At 45.2% G+C, this 16072-nt stretch overlaps 1 long non-coding RNA gene across 1 annotated transcript in view; it reads left to right on the top strand.

Moving 5' to 3' along the window:
- LOC144687144 (uncharacterized) overlaps positions 1-10835 on the top strand; it is a 170226-nt gene extending 159391 nt beyond the window's left edge. The window contains exons 3-4 of the long non-coding RNA XR_013578081.1: positions 9915-10422; positions 10453-10835. This is a non-coding gene — a long non-coding RNA (uncharacterized LOC144687144). The remainder of the gene's footprint in view (positions 1-9914; positions 10423-10452) is intronic.
- Positions 10836-16072: the final 5237 nt, after the last annotated feature.

Here is a 16072-nt window from a genome sequence, read left to right as displayed (position 1 = left end):
CAACCTTGGGACATCCCAAAGCACTTTGTAACCAATGAATTATTATTTTATTAGTGCAGTGACTTCTGTAATGTAGCTAAATTGTGCCAATCTGCACACAGCAAGATCCCACAAACAGCAATGTGATCATGAACAGATAATCTTTTCTTTGTGATGTTTGATTGAGGGATAAATATTGGATGGGACACCACGGAGAACACCCCCTGCTCTTCTTCAAAATAATGCCATGAGATCTTTTACTTCCAACAGAGAGAGCAGATGGGGCTTTGGTTTAACATCTTACCCAAAAAACAAGAAGGATGGCAATGGAGAGAGAGTGCAGTGGAGTCGAGAGAAAGATCATTTTGCAGCGAGTGCTGGGACCTGATAAAGGCCACGTAATAACATCTGGCTTTAAAGTGTTTTGCCAGCCTCCACCAGGCTACACTGAGGAACGACAGAGTTAGAACGTCAATTAGCTGAGTGGAATACTGTGGGTGTACCTACACCACAGCAACTGCAGACATTGAAGAAGGCAGCTCACCACCACCTTCTCAAGGGCAATTAGGGTTGGGCAATAAAAATGCTGGCCTAGCCAGCGAGGCCCACGTCCCATGAAAGAATAAAAAAATACTGGCGTTGTAGATCAGGCACTTCACAGAATCACAGAGTGCAGAGGAGGCCCTTCGGCCCATCGAGTCTGCACCGACACGTGAGAAACACCTGACCTACCAACCTAATCCCATTTACCAGCACTTGGCCCATAGCCTTGAATGTGATGATGTGCCAAGTGCTCATCCAGGTACTTTTTAAAGGATGTGAGGCAACCCGCCTCCACCACCCTCCCAGGCAGCGCATTCCAGACCGTCACCACCCTCTGGGTAAAAAAATTTTTCCTCACATCCCCCCTGAACCTCCTGCCCCTCACCTTGAACTTATGCCCCCTTGTGACTGACCCTTCAACTAAGGGGAACAGCTGCTCCCTATCCACCCTGTCCATGCCCCTCACTTGTTGTAAACCATGGGGTTTTCATTCTCATTGAAAAGGAAGAACTAAAAATCTGATGCTTTCGATGAGGGCTGTCCGATCCACATCAATTTTACCCTCAGTGCAACAGGTAGCTAATTCAAGCCAATGTTACAATGATATAAACCTCTGGTTCGGGAGATTTAGAGCTTTGGGTTCAGTTCTGGGCACCAGAGGATCTATTGGCCATGGAGGGGGTGCAGGACAGATTTACCAGCACGATACCGGAACTAAAGGGTTAAATTGTGAGGACGGGTCACTCAGGCTGGGCTTGAGTGCAGAAAATTAAGGTTGGGTGGTGGGTGGAAGTAATTGAGGTGTTTGAGATGATTGAAGGAGATGGCAGAGAGAATTTTCTCTCTATTTCCTTTGGTGGCAGGGGCAGTGGGGGGAGTCCAGAACAAAGGGGCAGAGCCTTAATGTTAGAATTCGGCCATTCAGGAATGATGCTAGGAAGCACTCCTTCACACAAAGGGTAGGAGAAATTTGGTACTCTTTTCCCCAAAAATCTGTGGAGGTTGGAGGTCAATTGAAAATAACCAATCAGAGATTGATAACTTTTTGTTACATAAGGTTTGAAGGAATCTGGAGCCAATGGGACTAAATGGAATAAAGCTACAGATCAGCCATGAATGACAGAACAAGTTCAAGGGGCTGAATGGCCTCCTCCCATTCCTATGCCTCTATAATTCCAAGGCTCCTCTAAAAATTGAATGGTAATCATGTCTCACTCAGATTTTTGCCTCATTTTGCCGAATTATTTGGGGAGAATTTTCTTGCAGGCTTTGGAACCTGGATTTTGGGACCACATGGGGGATCCTGAAGCCGCACTTGCCGGGAGGGTGACCGTCCGAGCAATCAGCTCGGAGACGGCCTCCTAATTGGCCACTTGCCACCCTTGGGCTCCCGATGCTGCCAGACCAATCAGAGGCCGGCAGCTCAGGGGCCTCGGCAGCCCCACCAGGAGAGGTGAGCGCCGCTGAGGCAGGTCGGACACAAAATGCCCTCAGAGGTTTAAATCTAAATGAACATTTCAGAGGGGCCAAGCTGGTAGGGGGAGGTCCTGTGGCACAGTGGGTAACGTCCCTCCCTCTGAGCAAGAAGCTTCGGGTCCGAGTCCCAATTTGGGCCTTGATGGCCAAGGAAGGTGCGGACATGATGTGGCCCCTTAAGTTAAAGCCTCTGGCTTCAGTCTGGTGACCTGTCCCTGGAACAATCAGTCACCGAAACAGACATAAGCATATGCTTCGCCTGCTTAATGCCTCACTCGACACAGGAAGCTTAAGAAGAAGCAGCCCGTGGGCCCCCTGGAGATGAAGGGAAACCCCTCTGGCAGGAGTCATGGGCCATGGGAGCAGCACTTCCGATTGGAAGCCCCCTCTTTGGGGCATGGAGTCCCTGGCTCTGATGGCCCTCCCATCCTACCACCAGGAGGCTGCCTCCATCGAGCTGGAGGCCTCCGCCAACAGCAGCAGTGATGCAAAATCTCCCCCATTTCGGGGCCTTGACATTACACATTGCCAGCTCTCCTCCCACGGCACGTGGGAAACCAACCTGCTTCCCAGGTCATCCTGGGGACCTACCCCACGGCGGGAATGTCGGGGGGTGGGAGGGGGGAGCAATTCCGACATGGCTCCTTCCAAGTCTCCCACCTCCGAGCCCGACACCAAAAGGGGGCTGGGAGAATTCAGCCATTGTGTTTAGGAAGAGAGTTGGGGGTGATGGGAATTGGGGAACAATTGCACGTGTTGACTACATGTGGCAATGTGGGACAGCTTGCTCCACAACCCAGCCAGTGAATTAGTGCCCCGAATCCAAACAACACACAGACTTGCTCAACTGTTTGCTTTGCAATTGACAGTGAAGCCCCTCCACCCAGTGACATATGGAAACTGTAGTCATTCCCATCACCGTTGTTTACTTTCTCTGAACAGGCACTTGTGCTGCTCACGCGGTTTTAATGATGCGACCAGCTGTCTTGGAGCAGGCTGACAAACAGTAAAAGGCAGAGCTGGCCTTGTGTGTGGGACAGCCCCTAATGGACATTTTAACCTCTGTCAACCATCTATAAATGGGGCAGGACAATGGATGAAAATGAGAAGAATACTGCTAATTGGACCAGTCCAACTGCTGGCTTTTATTTGCCATCCTGTGTTTAAGGAAGTTGAATTTCCGTTTATTATTACACCTGGAATTGTCACTCAGTAACGCGATTCAGCTGTATTTCATCGCAAGCTGTTGATCCGAATTCAGTGTCAATCTGACAATGGCCGCTTACTATCTATTTCTCTGCAATTTGAAAGTGTACAGAATGAATCGTTTATTTTTTTCCCTCGCAAGATCGTCCAAGGCAAATAGATAGGAAACGCGATCTAAAGCCCAGGCCGATTGTCTGGAAGGTTAATTGTATCAAGCTTTCAGAACAGTACAAATAGTTTTCCAATGCAAAGTAATTAAACTAAAGATGCTAGTGTGGCCTTGTATATTATACGATGACAGATCTTGTTATGGGCCTTTGTAGGAACATGACTAATAATAGGGGATGCAGTTTCCTCCAACAATAGGGGTTAACCAACTCTTTGTATGTTGTCTTTAAGACAGCTGTTGTAGCGTTTATATTGATGCATTCTGATCTTTGTGTATTAACCAACGAAAGATCCCTTCCTCTCCGCACACATCATTGAAAAGGGTGGGCTTCTCTTTGTTTCATGTCGCACTTTAAGTTTGACATTGTTTAACCAGACTCCTTCGCCTCCTGATTAGCTGGGGGGTGGCGGGGGGAGGGGGTGGTGGTGGTGGGGGGGTGGGGCGGAATTATGTCATCCTGCCTCCCCCGGTGAGCACGCAGGGTTATCTCCCCAGATTGATGTACAGTGGGCCGGGTTCAGTGCTAGCCTGATGCAGCAGGATGGCGGAGGCAATGCATTGACTGGATCCTCCTGCCCCTCCAACCCCGGGAGTCCCTTTCAACAGGTATTAATCAATCGAGCGGCAGGAAAGGTTGACAACAAGCTGTTTTGTCAGTGGCTGGTGGTTCCATATTCTCTGGAAATAAAATGCCCCGATTTCATGATTATTTTTTTTAAGAAAAAAAGTTGAATTACACAGGATGAGGAACAGGTTCAGTCTGACAGGTTCTATGGTCCACCTGACCTTCCTCATTTCATCTCACCCTATCAGTATTTCTTTCTGTTCCTTTCCCTCACCTTAGACACACCAGTTTGCCTCAGTCAGTCCAGGTGCAGGCGAGTTCTACGTTCTAATCTTTCTCTCTGAATTTCTGGGATACTGAAGGAAGCGAGAGTAGAAATTGCAGGGATACAAGCCATAGTTTTTTTAGTCTTCCCTAGACTCGGGACGTGCCAGAGGACTGGAGAATTGCAAACATGACGCCCTTGTCCAAAAAAATGGTTGTAAGGATCAGCCCAGCAATTACAGAGCAGTCAGTTTAACTTCCAGTGCTGGGCAGGATTCTAGTAACAATTAGATAAAAGCAAAAAAAATACTGCAGATGCTGGAAATCTGAAAGAAAAACAGAAAATGCTGGAAAAGCTCAACAGATGCTGTCAGACCTGCCGAGGTTTTTCCAGCATTTTCTGTTTTTCTTCTAGAAACGATTATTCGGGATAGAAATAGTAGTCATGTGGAAAAATATGAGTTGATAAGGAAGAGCCAGCATGGATTTCTAAATGGGAAATCAACTTGCTGGAGTTTTTTGAAGAGGTAACAGAAAAGGTCGATGAGGGTAATGCTGTTGATGTGGTGTACGTGGACTTTGAAAAGGCATTTGGCATAGTGCCACACAACAGACTTGAGAAAAGTTATTGCTCATGGAATAAAAGGGACATTGGCAATATGGATACAAAATTGGCTTAAAAACAGGAAGCAGAGAGTAATGGTCAATGGATATTTTTCAGGCTGGAAGAAGGTTTGTAGTGGAGTTCCCCAGGGATCGGTATTGGGACCCTTGCTTTTCCTGATATATATAAATGATCTAGATCTTGGTGTGCAGGGGACAATCTCAAAGTTTGCGGATGACACCAATGGATTGGAGAGGTTGGGACTGTTCACCTGGAGAGAAGAAGGCTAAGAGGAGATTTGATAGAGATGCCCAAAATCATGAAGGAGCTGGACAGAGTAGATAGGGAGAAGCTATTCCTGCTCGTAAAAGAATCAAGAACGAGAGGGCACAGATTGAAAGTGATTTGCAAAAGAAGTAAATGTGATGTAAGAAAAAGCTTTTTCGCACAACGAGTGGTTTGTGTCTGGAATGCACTGCCTGGAAGTGTGGTGGAGGGAGGTTCAATCGAGGCATTCAAGGGCATTAGATGATTATTTGTATAGAAACAATGTGCAGGGATATGGGGAAAAGGCAGGGCAATGGCACTTGGTCATAATGTTCATTTGGAGAGCCCGGTGCAGACAATGGGCCAAATGGCCTCCTCCTGTGCTGTTAAGATTCTGTGATTTCATTCTCCATCCCTTTTTAAACAAATGTTTTGCTACATTTATCAATTATAAGAGAGAGAGAGAAGGAGCTCTTACACTAAAGCTCCTGATTCTACAACACTGGGCATCTATTTTGTAATATTGTGCAGTCTGTAAATCATAAATGGACAAAATGTACTTGGCTCTGAGATTTCATAGGATCGTGGAAAGATTATGGCACAGAAAGAGGCCATTTGGCCCATATGTCTGTGCTGGTCAAAAAACTAGCCAACCAGTCTAATCCCACTTTCCAGCATTTGGTCCATAACCCTGCAGGTTATGGCATTTGAGGTGCATATCCAGACACCTTCTAAATGAGTAGAGGGTTTCTGCCTCTACTACCCTTTAAGGCAGTGAGTTCCAGACCTCCACAACCCTCCGGCTGAAAAAAATGTCCTTATTTCCCCTCTAATCCTTCTACCACTCACTTTAAATATATGCCCTCTAGTCACTGCCCTCTCTGCTAAAGTAAATAGGCCCTTCCCATCCATTCTATCCAGTCCCCTTACAATTTTGTCCATCTCAATCAAATCTCCCCTCAGCCTCCTTTGTTCCAAGGGGAACAACCCCAGCCTATCCAATCTCTCCTCATAGCTTTCCAGTCCTGGCAATGTCCTCGTAAATCTCCTCTATACCCTCTCCAGTGCAATTATATCCTTCCTGTAGTGAGGTGATCAGAACTGCACATGATACTCGAGTCATGGCCTAGTGTTTTGTATAGATCCAGCACAACCTCACTGCTCTTGTGCTCAGAGAATACATGAAAGGATTTTGACTTTACTTTTCCAATTTTCTCTGCTCTTCTGAAACCACTAGTCCATGCCCATGGTGACAACACAATAGAATCTAATGGCCATTCTTCATTCTTAGGGTGTGGGTGCCATTTACAAGGCTGGCACTGAGGGACCCATCCTGAGATGGTGGCAATGTGTTGCCTTTTTAAATCACTTTGGCAGCAGTTTTGACACTTTTTTTGGTCACTAATGTTTTGCTTCTACCTTTCATCATACACCCCAGACCCCCCCACCCCCACCTCACAGTGATTAAAATGGAGAATCAGTGGTGGAGGGCTTTGAGTATCCTTCCCATTGGATCTGTAGTGACCTTGTCACAAGGGACTCAGTGAAGGAGATAGAGGGAGTGTGTTACTGAGAGAACTGAAAGTGGAGTCACTGCCGTAGGTGCAGTGAAACGCATTCATTCTTGGAATGTGGGTATCGCTGGCAATGTCAACATGTCTTACCCATCGCTAAGCTGCCCTGAGAAGGTGGTGATACAACTGAATGACTTGCTGGACCACTTCAAAAGACAACCACATTCCTATGGGACTGGAGTCACATGTAGAATCAGACTGGGTAAGACCGGCAGAATTCCTTCACTAAAGGACATGAGTGAACCAGTTGAGTTTTTACATTATCCGGCAGCTTTGTGTAAAATTGAATTCATATTCTCAAATTCATATTCTGGTGGGAGAAGAATTTACACAGTCTGGATTATCTGTGCAGGGCTCTGGATTACTGGGATACTCTGCTAGTTACAGTAATGGTGACCATGAAACTATCATCAATTGTCATAAAAACCCATCTGGTTCACTAATGTCCTTTAGGGAAGGAAATCTGCCATCCTTCCCTGGTCTGGCCTACATGTGACTCCAGATCCACAGCAATGTGGTTGACTCTTAACTGCCCTCTGAAATGGTCTAGCAAGCCACTCAGCTCAAAGGCAATTAGGGATGGGCGACAAATGCTGGCCTAGCCAGTGACACCCACATCCCAGGAAAGAATATTTAAAAACCTGTGATTGCCTCCTGATTAAGCAATGCCTCAATTTTAGATCCTCATCCTTGTTTTCAAATCCCATCATGGTCTTATCCCTGTAATCTCCACCAGCCCCACAACTCTCCAAGATCTCTGCACTCCTCTCATTCTGGCCTCTGGAGCATCTCCGATTTCAGTTGATCAAACAATGGTGCCGGGGTCTTCAGCTGTCTGGGCCCTAAACTCTGGACTTCCCTCCCTAAATCTCTCCATCTCCCCACCTTTCCCCCCTTTAAGATTCTCCTTAAAATTTATCCTCTTGGCCGTGCTTTTGGAGACCTGTCCTAATGTCTCCTTCTTTGGTTCAGTGTCAAGTTTTGTCTGATAGCACTCCTGTGAAGCATCTTGGTGGGGGCTTTACTATATTAACGGCGCTATACAAATGCAGCTTGTTGCTCCTTGTGAAATACAGCGGCAAATTTCCGATCTCAAACACCTGCCTTGATTAATCAATAATAATAATAGCTGCAACATTCCAATTTCGAGCCCATCGTGAGCAGTGCTGCGGTGATGAATGACTTGCGGAGGTTTTGAACTGAGATTGATTGTGAGTGACCTTTACTCCCAGGAAGTACTAGGGGAGGAGCTGCACTTCATCAGCACAACACTTAGTCGATGAGGAAGAGATCCTTCTTATCTCCTTCCTAGCAGGAACCTCAGTTTAGTGGTGAAGAATGATGGACTTTGAAATAAAGCAGTGTGTGCGTGGGAAGCTCTATAGTGAAGTCACAGGTCACACTACGTTTGTACTTTTAAGTGCAAATGCGGAAAAATAAATAGTGACAATTGAGGGTTGGCCATTGACAAGCATATCTGTGTTAAAAATTCCTCTAACTGCACAGGTTGGCTTGGAAGCTCAGGTTCTGTGACTCAGCTTCACTTTTTCTCAATTGTGTATATTTGCGGAGTGTCCTTTTCTATATTTTTCTTCAAGTGCTGATTGCCTTGATGGCTAATTTGACAATACATAGAGATTATGATTTGGAGTGAGTAGGGTTGCATGCCCCAAAGAGAAAGTGCTACAAACACATCTGTCACCGTCACAAGCACGTCACTCTGGCCCGATGGGTCCTTTACATGGGAGTGGATTATAGGAATTCTGCATTGACTTGACTCCTCCTGGACAGTTAATACTGACTGTGTTTTCAGTCATATCCACTCCAGTGTGACCTTCATATGGTTAGTAGTGCAGTGTTTAAATGCAATCCCATGGGGTGGGACATCTGGGGTATCCCAGGCCTCAGGATAGGTGTATTAGGTCAGTTAGTCCTGGGTGTGGGGGTATGAGGTTAGTCAGTCCTGGGGGGTGAGAGCATTAGGTCAGTCAGCCCTGGGGGTTTTAGGTCAGTTAGTCCTGGGGTGGGTATATAGTTCAGTTAACCTGGGGACGGGTGTATTAGATCAGTTAATCCTGAGGGTGGGGATTTTGGGTCAGTTAGACCTGGGGGTGGGGTTATTGGGTCAGTGAGTCCTGGGGGTGGAGGTATTAGTCTCAATCCTGGGAGTGGGGTGTTAGGTTAGTTAGTCCTTGGGGTGGGGGTGTTAGGAGAGTTAGTCCTGGGAGTGGGGTGTTAGGTCAGTTAGTCCTTGGGGTGGGGGTGTTAGGTCAGTTAGTCCTTGGGGTGGGGGTGTTAGGAGAGTTAGTCCTGGGAGTGGGGTGTTAGGTCAGTTAGTCCTTGGGGTGGGGGTGTTAGGTCTCCGTCCTGGGGTTGGAGTGGGGGGGTGGGGGGGTGTGATGCTGTCTTCAATGGGCATAAATTTGTGGGAGAGTTGTAAAACAAGCTGCCAACCTAGGTTTTATACATAATCACACAAAGTCAAGATTAATCCTCTTGGTGTTCTCAAAGCCTTTACTTTCCGATTGAAGAAAATGACTTTATATTTATCCCAAATGATGCTTTAACTAAGGCAAGATGTGGGCTTAATGTTGCAGTCATCTGTTGAAATGCAAAAATGCTCCTGATGTCGACATTGTTAATGTGTTTAATTGTGGGAAGCTACAGATCTTTGGATCTCTGAGTGCATAAATGTGTCTGAACAGCACATTGAAAAGCCCATGATCCAAGCACATATGGTCCATGTTGGGGAATCACAGGCTCAACACTCACGAAATTCCATCTGAAAGAGTTACCCGCCAATGAACCCAGCCTCTGGTGAGCTCCTATGTTTCAATGGGTAGCATTCTTGTCTGTAAGAGAGGAGGCTGTGGGTTCATGACTTACACCAGGCACTTGAGCTCAATACCGAAAGCTGATACTCCAGTACAGTACTGTGAGAGTGCTGCACTGTCACAGGTGCTGCCTTTTGGAAAAGACATTAAGCATTGGATAAGACATTAAGCCCCGTCTGCCCTCTCAGGTGGACATAAAAGATCCTTTGGCATTGTTTTGAGGAAGAACAGAAGAGTTCTCCTGGCCAATATTTATCCCTCAATCAAATCACAAAAACATCTGGCCATTTGGATGTTGCTATTTGTGGGAGTTTGCTGTGTGCAAATTGACTACCACATTTCCTACATTATGGCTGTACTATATTTGCTGTTAAGTACTTTGAGCCAACCTATGGTTTATAAATGCAAGTTTTTCTCTTTCTTTCTTTTTCAGCCACGACAATCCCCTTACACTGACGTTGCCAGCTATGAAATGTATATGATGGGATATTTGAGCAATCCTTCTCTCGTGCTAAAGTATAACAGCTACAATCACAGTGATTAGTGGAGCAAATGGTTTTCGAACAGTTGGAAGTTTATTTCACAAAGGAAAATGGATCATGTTCATATAACCTGTAATTTCAGGACCATATATTTTCATCAAGTTCTCGTGATAATTAGTCATCTGTATGATATATTAATGTAAATTCCCCTAAAGTATATAAGGGAGGTTGTGAAGGACATATGATAAATGGCTCTGATGATTAATGAGGGACTTCTATCATTGTGAATGAGCACCAAGATAAAACACATGGGGTCAAGATCACATCTTATGGAATCAGTGATAAATGTGTTAACGTATTCATATCAAACTACTCGTTTTGCACCTTAGCTGAAGCCAGTACGTAATGCCAAACAGGTTAACCCCTTTATTCTGTTAGAAATGACACATCAATGCATTAGTTATTAATGCCTGACAATATTACTTGAAGCCTCAAATGTAAGGAAAATGTGAACGTGGACACTGAATGAAATTAGTCAAGATATAGCTGGAAAATGCTGACAATGCGGGTGATGGGGTTAGGATGCATCACACTTCTCAATCTTCTCCTGAAGCTGCTAATTTCACACTGGGCTATAGGTCCACAGACACTGGAGGCCTCATCATATTGCAGCCGATAAGAACACACTTGTGGGACTCTGTTCTCATGACAAAACACTGGTGGGAATTGCAGCTGTAAAACTGTCTGGCCAAGTCTGCACTCCTGCCAACTGCTACTTCCAGCCAAAGAAATAAAGAAAGATTTTAATTAAGCCTTTAGGCCCCTTGAGCCCGCTCTGCCATTCAATAAGATCATGGCTGGTAAACCTCTACATGAAGTCCACTCTCCACCCTATCTCATATCACTTGACTTCCTTAGATAAACCTGCATTTATACGGCGTCTTTCAGAACCTCAGGATGCTCCAAAGCGCTTTACAGCCAATAAAACTGTTTTAATGTAGAAAAGGTGGCAGCCACCTTGCACACAGCAAGCTCCCACAAACAGGAACATGATAATGACCAGATAATCTGTTTTATTGATGTTGGTTGAAGGATAAATATTGGACAGGACACTGGGGCACTGGATTCTTCTTTGAAATAGTAACATGGAATGTTTTGCACTCATCCAAGAGTGCTGGGGAGGGAGTCCCTTGGTTTCGCATCTCATCTGAAAGAGAGCATCTCTGACAATGCAGCACTCCCTCAGTACTGCACTGGGAGTGCCAACCTGGATTTTTTGCCCAAGTCCCAAAAGTGGGACTTGAACCCATAATCTTCTGACTCAAACGTGAGTGTTGCCCACTTAGCCAAGGATAATGGAGTCATAATGCTAACAGGGTTTTTTTTTTATTATTCATTAATGGGATGTGGGCTTCGCTGGCTGGGCCAGCACTTATTGCCCATCCCTAGTTGCCCTTGAGAAGGTGGTGGTGAGCTGCCTTCTTGAACCGCTGCAGTCCCTGTGGTATAGGTGGATATGGTGGGTAACTCCGAACTCCCGACCAGCGAGGCCCTCGGCTCAGAGCAGAGTCTTGCACTCTGTAAGCGGCAGCCGATAATTCAATAATAGAGGCAGCCACAGCCAAACCATCAGCCGACACTCATTTTCCAATGTGGTAACAATCAGCATCGGCAGTGATGGCCGAACCTAACATCTCTCAACACAAACTAAGGCACCAAACCTTGGGTCTCTCTGCTCATAATGGCACACTGCCTAGTGGTAATCCCAACCAAATCAAATATATGCACCAATAGTGTAAGAAATAGTTTCTTTATAATTGTATAGTACTCGAATGGAAGCAGCTGACACAGCATTAAATTAGATGCCCTCTAATGGTTGCTAACTTTGGTTGGGCATATTCCTAAAGGTCACACCTCCCTCCAACTGCTCTGCCCCCAAACTCTCACTATTAGTCGCCTAACACATCCACCTTAGCCGAGTTCTGCGAATGGGAAAATGAATAGGCTCTTCCTTATCTGATTGGATCATTCTTCGCTAACAGTCAAACAGCCTTTTTCTCCCATGTCTGATAACTTTACAATTGATAAACAAGCGAATTCAAAGAACCTTTTCAAAAAGTAATTCTTTAATGCCATGACAACTGGTCTCATGGTGTTGCTCGCAGCAGTGTTCTGGAGATTCTCAGTTCTGTCTCTTCAGGTGATCTCCTTGAAATCTGCCGTCATCTCCCCTCTCCTCAAAAAAACCAACACTTGACCCCCACCGTCCTTGCAAATCTCCATCCCATTTCCAACGTCCCTTTCCTTTCCGAAGACCTTGAAAATGTTGTCACCTCCCAAATCCTTGCCTGCCTCTCTGGAACTCCATGTTTGAATCCCTCTAATCAGTCCTTCCCCCAGTATCTACTAATGTCAAAAAATGACACTTTATGGAAATGTGACAAAAGTAAACTTTCTCTCCACATCCTCCTCGCCCTGTCTGCATCCTTTGACGTGGTTGAATTTGTGCATTGTCGGTCAGGCGACCTACGATAGCCAACTTTTATCTTTCAATAAAGCAATTTTCCGAGAGTTTGCCAATTCTCTCGGTCCCAGGAAAACCGGTTTTGTAATGGGGAACATTGGTTTTGTTGCGGAGTTTGATTCTTCACATTCTTCAATCAAGAGAAGTTTAGTAGCAAGTGGCCATCCCGTGAAACATGAGAAGATTTTTTTTTTGTTACTTGGTTGTACGTGTAGATACAAATAACAGTTGAGGTCCAAACAAAACGAAAGTGTCTACTTTGCATTGCCTGGAGGTTGCGGTTATGAGTGCTCGGAACAAAAAGCTGTTCAGATGTCTGTCTCATGTCATTGTTTTAGGCCAACACAGAGTCCGTTGTTTGCATTCCTCCACATGGCTCTACGTACAGTGCACATTATTCCAATTCTTTTCCTATGCTTCAACAGCCCCACACTCATTAATCATGGAGTACTGAAGTGAAAAAATGCAGACTATCGTTTTTCATGGGGGTTCTCTCTCTCTCTCTCTCTCTCTCTCTGTCTCACACACACACACATACACATGCACACACACCCAGACATTGGCTGCTCTACACCATTCCAACAAAACACAGTTGGAGCCTGTACGATATCTCCAGGGAATGAGTTTGGGCAGTCTCAAATCTGCTCCCTAATCATCACGGACCTACAGCACATAAACAGCACTGCGGGAGTACCTACACCACACGGACGGCAGCGGTTCGAGAAGGTTCAAGATGTCACTGTCACCGTCGATTTCCCCTCAATATAGAAGATGGCTGTTTCTTGCACACATAGAGCAATCTGTTTTGTGTTCTAACATGGCTGTGGAGCTCAATTGCAGACCTGCATGGCTTTCTACAGTGTGGGCAAGGATAAACTGTCCAATTGTAATGGGACTGCCCGATCTCATCTATCTTTTCTCCTCAACTGTCTGTATTCTTTGCTGTTCAAAGAAAGCAATGCCACTATTTTAGATTGCTCCCCATCTAGTTCTTTCTTGTGCATTTTTCTCCTTGTCTGTGGAGGACATGCCAAATTTCCTGAGGTTTGCCTTCAAGGAGCCTCTGAACCTTAATCTCGGCCGACCTTGCAGGCAGTGTCCAAGTTTAAGTTGGGAATACATGATCGCCTTAGGGATTTTATGGTCAGTCATATGTACCACACGTCCACCCCACCTGAGCTGGGCTCTGATGCTGAGTGCTTCAATTGAAGATATTTTTGCTTATTGAAGTACCTCAGTGTTGGGCACTTTGTCGCCCCATTTGATGCCCATGATGTTCCGAATGCATCTCATATGGTACCTGTCCAACGGTTTAATATGCCTGGAGTAAGTAGTCCATGTCTCACAGGCGTGTAGGAGGGTAGGTATTACCACAGCTTTATACACAGCAAGTTTTGTTGTAAGTTTGATATTTCGTTTCATACAAAGTCTCTTGTGTAAATGAGCCATTGGCGGCTCACCACCAATTTCTCAAAGGCAATTAGGGATGAGCGATAAACGTTGGCCTTGCCAGCGATGCTCATTTCACATGAAAGAATAAAAAAATTCCTATTTCCACTGCCCTTGACGAAGAGCATCCTGATTTCATTCCTCACCATTCCCCCATCAGAGGAAAGAGGGTTTTTTTCTGTATCTGCCCTATCAAATCTTTTTATTATTGTAAACATTTCGATTAGATCACCTGTCAACCTTCGGAACACAAGGGCATGTATAACCTTATCTCATGATTTAGCCCTTTAATTCCTCGTTTCATTTTGGTGAATCTGCTGGGCAATCCACCTCGGCCAATATAACCTTCCTCAGGTGCGGTGCCCAAAATCTTCAGTTGGGGTCCAACCATGACTGAAGAATAACTTCCTCCCCTTTGTAGGATCATAGAATAGAATTATAGAAGAGTTACAGCACAGACGGAGGCTATTTGGCCCATCAAATCCATGCCAGCTCCTGCAAGAGCAACTTCGCTAGTCCCACTTCCACCCCTTTTTCCTGTAGGCCTGCAAATTTTATCCCTTCAGGTGTTTATTTGATTCCCTTTAGAAACCACGCTTGGCTCTGTCTCCACCACTTTCTCAGGCGGTACATTCCAGACCCTAACCACTCGCTGCGTGAAAAGGACGCTCCTTGTGTCGCCTTTAGTTCTTTTGCCAATCGCTTTAAACCGGTGCCCTCTGGTTCTCGATCCTTCCACCAATGGGAACAGCTTCTCCCTATCTACTTTGCTCAGACTACTCCTGATTTTGCACACCTCTACCAAATTTCCTCTTAGCCTTCCCTTCTCGAAGGAGAACAATCCCTCTTCAATTCCAGATTGGCAGTGACTAGAGTTGTCAACTCTCCAGGGTTGTTCTGGAGTGTCCTGAAATTAAAGAGTAATCTCCCAGACATGGATGAGCACAATCCAGGAGAAAATTCATAGCATTTTTTTTTTAAATGTGCATTTTTTTTTACATTTTCCTTAACACTGTTGCAATTTCTAAACATGTTTGTGATGGGGGAAGAAACAGCTGTTTGACCAACAGTCAAGATTCATCTAATCAGGTATCAAAGTCTGCCAGCTTTCCAATTGGCTGTGGGAAGACAGGTGACATGGAGAAGAGCGTGTCAGGTAACCAATGGCAGGAGCCTGGGGTCAGGGCAAGAGCTCATGTGACAAAAACTCCAGGGATTCATCCAATGAGAGTTGGCAACCCTAGCAGTGACCCATCTGATGTCATGACATATGAACATACAAACAAGGAGCAGGAGTAGGCCATTCAGCCCCTCGAGCCTGCTCCACCATTTAATAAGTTCATGGCTGATCTGATCCCACCTGTCAACAATGACTTATCACCCTCTTGCTTACCAAGAATCTATCCACCTCTGCCTTAAAAATATTCAAGGACTCTGCTTCCACCACCTTTTCAGGAAGAGAGTTCCAAAGACTCATGACCCTCTGAGTGAAAAAATTTTGCCTCATCCCTGTTTTAAATGGGCTTATTTTTAAACAGTGGCCCCTAGTTCTAGATTCTTCCACAAGAGAAAACATCCTCTCCTCACCCACCCTGTCAAGACCTTGCAGGATCTTAAAATGTTTCAATCAAGTCGCCCCTTACTCTTCTAAACTCCAGCAGATACAAGCCTAGCCTGTCCAACATTTCCTCATAAGGCAACCCTCCCGTTCCAGGTATTAGTCTGGTAAACCTTCTCTGAACTGCTTCCAATGCATTTACATCCTTAAATAAGGTGACCAATACTGCACACAGTACTCCAAATGTGGTCTCACTAGTGCCCTGTACAACTGAAGCATAACCTCCCTACTTTTGTATTCAATTCCCCTCACAATAACTGATAGCATTCTATTAGCTTTCCTAATTACTTGCTGTACTTGCATATTAACCTTTTGTGAATCATGCACTTGGACACCCAGATCCCTCTGTACCTCAGAGCTCTGCAAGCTCTCACCCATTTAGATAATATGCTTCGCTTTTATTTTTCCTGCCAAGATGAACAATTTCACATCTTCTCATATTATATTACATCTGCCAGGTCTTTGTCCACTCACTTCACCTATCTTTAGAAAACCCAAAGATTTAATTGTAATTTCAA

The sequence above is a fragment of the Cetorhinus maximus genome, chromosome 12, assembly GCF_964194155.1.
Source record: "Cetorhinus maximus chromosome 12, sCetMax3.hap1.1, whole genome shotgun sequence".
NCBI lineage: Eukaryota > Metazoa > Chordata > Chondrichthyes > Lamniformes > Cetorhinidae > Cetorhinus > Cetorhinus maximus.
This window is presented reverse-complemented; position numbering and strand designations above follow the sequence as displayed.